General features: G+C 36.4%; 1 long non-coding RNA gene across 1 annotated transcript; it reads left to right on the top strand.

The window, feature by feature from the left end:
- Nucleotides 1-1,212: 1,212 nt before the first annotated feature.
- On the top strand, nt 1,213-3,702 carry LOC113094868 (uncharacterized). The gene is made up of 2 exons (XR_003288195.1): nt 1,213-1,488; nt 3,397-3,702. It is a non-coding gene; the product is annotated as an uncharacterized LOC113094868 (long non-coding RNA).
- The last annotated feature ends 535 nt before the right edge of the window (nt 3,703-4,237 follow it).

Genomic DNA, 4,237 nt, shown 5'->3' with positions numbered 1-4,237 from the left:
TGACGATTTCTTTTAATCGCACAGCCCTACAATGGACTGGAAATCAACAGAAAGCGGACCACAGTTTGAAAACCACTGCTTTAGGCTAATATTTTTTATCCGTGATATCTGGATGTTTTCTTCTTTTTTATTTTTTATTTTACTTTATTAAATAGATGCCGCTTATAGGGAACTATGAAGCCCTTCCTACACACATCTCTAAACATACCCAATAATAACACTATATTAATAATGAGGCGTTTTATTTCTCTGCTCAAATATTTATTTTAATTTGCTTGAATATAATTCCCGTTCAGGATGTGATGATAGGAAAAGAAGAAGAACAGATCGAGGAGCAGTTAATGCAGTAACAGTCACCATCTTGACTTTATTCGGAAAGGTTTCCATAACGTCTGTGAAAATTAGATGGTTACAAGAGTGAAACGAAAATACACTGAAAATAAGTAACTAATGTTGTATTGCCATCAAAACTCTCTAATTATTCATCAAAAGATTTTATTTGTATTTTTAAATGAGAAATAATCGAAAATTAGGCTTTTGACATTTTCATTTCTTTAAATGCACAATACATATAACTAAAACACGCTTCTGTTTCCAGCTTTGAATCATGTTCAACATCACAGTGTCGTGTTCAGAGATTCAGACTCCTGTGGGGTTTGTGTACGTGATTCTGTCTGTTTTACTGAATAAAACACACAATCCTGACTGTGATCAGAGCTGGTATGCACAGGTGAGTGTGTTTCTGTCCTCAGACTGCATCATTACACACACACACTCTCTCTTTGATCTTCGTGTGTTTGATTTCTCCAGGATGATCGTCTGATAGCAGATCCATCAGATCCTCAAACACTGATTGATCCTGTGACGTCTGTCTCTTCTGATCGTCTCGTCACGTCTCAGTGTGTGAATCTGAATCATGAGATCATCTGTCACGCTGCAGGAGTAAATGATTTCTCTCTCAACATCACGTTTATCTGTTTTCATATTGAATAAACGCTGCTCTGATGCTCCTGTCTTTCATCACAGTTCAGACTGAAGACCGTGTTCAGAGGTGAGAGAAACGCTTCAGCTCTCAGTGTGATGATGTTCATGATGCACAGATGATCCTCAAAATGTCCTTCTGTCAAACACAAAAGAATGATGATGACAGAAGGTTAATTTCATCTGTGCCTGTGTGTTTCAGTGAGGAACGAGACCGAGCCCATCAGCAGATCGACACAAACCCCAAACTCATGTGAGTTCAGCTGATGATCCACTTCATGGCAGCTTGTGTCAAATAAAAGACACACGCAGTCCAAATACTTAAAAAAAGAGAAATGTATTCGGTTTTATCATTTGAAATAATCAGGTTTTGTTGGTTTATTAATTCAGTTCATCTGATAATTGTATTGTTACATTGCTTTTATAGATCAGATGTGCGGGCTATTTGCTCTTATATCATTGCTCCACTCATCATGATTTGTTTCATGCTGTGGAAAGAAAGCTCAGGTGAGTCACGAGTGATTGTGTCAGATTAAACTTTCTTGGAAAGTAAAAAAATGATTCTTATGACTGAGAGTGAAAGTCGTGACATTTGCCAAGTATGATGACCACACACACACCCACCCACACGCACACACACTCACGCGCACACACACACTCACACACACACACACACACACACACACACACACACACACACCGTGAACACACACCCAGAGCAGTGAACCTCTTCACCTGATCACTCTTCACTCTGATGCACAGAACAGTTTTAACACCACTTCCTAGCACAAAAATATGATAAACAGGGAAACAGAATCAGAAGGAGCCATGGACACAAGAGGAATTTGACTTGGTGACAGGAGCTTCAGTGCAGAAGAAAGTACACACACAGTGAAAAACAGAAATGCTTCTCAAAGAGGTTTTATTTAAATCGGCCTGTATAAACCCCCAGCTCTCCTGAGGCAGTGCCAGCCTGTTAAACACCGCGTGCACGAGTCCGCTAGTGTCCGCTATGCAAAGCGTGACGTAAAATCGTCATCGGAGATTTATCGCCCAGCGCCCAGTTTTATCGATAAATTCAAATGTTTAGTTTACATCATTTTGTTTTGAATGAAAATCGTTTTCATCCGCCGATGCTCCCGTAGTTCTGGTTTGAGACACGCTGCCGAGCAGAGGATGAGCGGAGCGGAGTGATTCTGACTGAAGCGAGTATAATAAAGTCCCAGTGTCCCACCATCACGAGTACAATACACGACAACAGCCTGTAATATAACTGCATATTCAGAAAGAATTCACATGTTAAACATATTTAGGCTAGATCAGAAGGATATAATGATGGCAATAACCAGTGTGTGTAATGCTGACAATGTTATTAGTTTTGCATTTGGTAGGGAAAATAGTGTCTACAAATAATGTATATAAAAAATAAAAATAAATACATGTAAATACATGAGTTTTAAATTTGACTGTTAAATGATTAAGAATTATATTAAACCTTTTTTTGAACAATTTCTTTGTCATTTGAATATTGATTTTAAGTAGGGGTCAAAAATCAATTTAAATCGTAAATCTTCTTTTTTTTTTTTTTTTGAAAAAAAATGGGAATTTTTTTTTTAGGACGTATCGCCCAAAAACACTGATGTTTGTGTGTCTGTTAAATACACTGCTGTCTAGGGAAAGAAGAAAAAAAAAAGAAGATTTACGATTTAAATTGATTTTTGACCCCTACTTAAAATCAATATTCAAATGACAAAGAAATTGTTCAAAAAAAGGTTTAATATAATTCTTAATCATTTAACAGTCAAGTCAATCATGTTATCATGTTATCATATAAATAATAATCCTTAAAATCTAACGGCGGGTTTTATTAGTTTTATTTAATTATTGGTTGAACTATCCGTTTTATTAGTTTTATCAATATAGATTTTTATTTTTGCTTTCAGAATTTTTTTAATCAATATGTAATTATTAAATTCGTTTTTAATTAAATAATAGGCTACTCTAAATAAGAAACTAAAACTGCCAGTAAAAATATCCTAATGAATTTTAAATGTATAAGGTCATTGGTTGGATCATTTGCTCACTAGACTAAATGTCTCTCTGTTTGATCACCGAATCATTGATTCACCTGATTACACAAATCAACTCGTGTTTGACATCAAAGTACCGCGAGAGCGATTCGAGAGAAGACACCCGTGTTATTTATTTTTTCCATAAATAATTAAATAGATAATTTATATAAATAGTAAGTAATTATACATTTTACACAACCTCATCTGTCAAATTCAAAAGCCCTAAACTAAACGAATAACACATGTTGTAGTGTTTAAAATGATAACATGATTGACTTGATGCATGCCACAGCCAATAAATGAACAGCACTGATCATATTGTGATTTGATCTTTCTGTTGTAGTTTCAGGAGAGTCTCCAACAGAAGATCCAGATGAGATTGATCTGATTCCTGCAGGAAAGACTGTTTTACTGGGAGAAACTGGATCTGGGAAAAGTGCCACTGTAAACACGATCAAATCTCCAGCCAGTTTACATACAAACACTTTCCAAGTCATTCAGAGAATGAACACGTACAAAAACATCTCTCTCCTTTAGATGTGTAATTTATAAATCTAAAACGATCTTGAAATTGTGCACATCTAAATTGTTTCTACGGAATCCCTAAAGGGTCACTGTGGTGGAAAATAATCAAACATTTGGGGTGGGGGAAAAAAAAAAGTATGTTTTTGTGTTTTTGTGTGCTTTCGCAAAACCAGCTAAAATCGGACAAGCACTTCACTTTACAGCTTGAAGTGGATCATACAGCTCCACAAGTTCACAATGGAGCCGTTCAGTTTTAACTTGGACGAAATAGCTTTGTTATATAGGTACAGTTTTGGGACATAATAAAACGTTTAATGGAAAACATTGGATGACTCAATTCAGTACACACTCTAATTAATAAAGCATACAGACGTAAGTGGCTGATTAACCACTAAAGTAGCCTACTAATGCATCTTTATGGAAACAAACTAGCTAGTCAGTCACGACTGTTTCCCGAAACCATGGTACCTGTGTCGCAGATCCATCGTTCAAACTATTGCTGTGTCTGAAATCGCTCACTCATTCACTCATTCACTAATCCCTACACAGGGGCGGATCTACCGGGGTGGCATAGGGTGGCAAATGACACCCTAAAAGAAAGCATTGCCAAAAGCCTTGCCATTAAAGGTTATGGCCAATTTGAAAATTTACGAGCGCGA

The sequence above is a fragment of the Carassius auratus genome, unplaced genomic scaffold (genome assembly GCF_003368295.1).
Source record: "Carassius auratus strain Wakin unplaced genomic scaffold, ASM336829v1 scaf_tig00215459, whole genome shotgun sequence".
NCBI classification, from domain to species: domain Eukaryota; kingdom Metazoa; phylum Chordata; class Actinopteri; order Cypriniformes; family Cyprinidae; genus Carassius; species Carassius auratus.
This window is presented reverse-complemented; position numbering and strand designations above follow the sequence as displayed.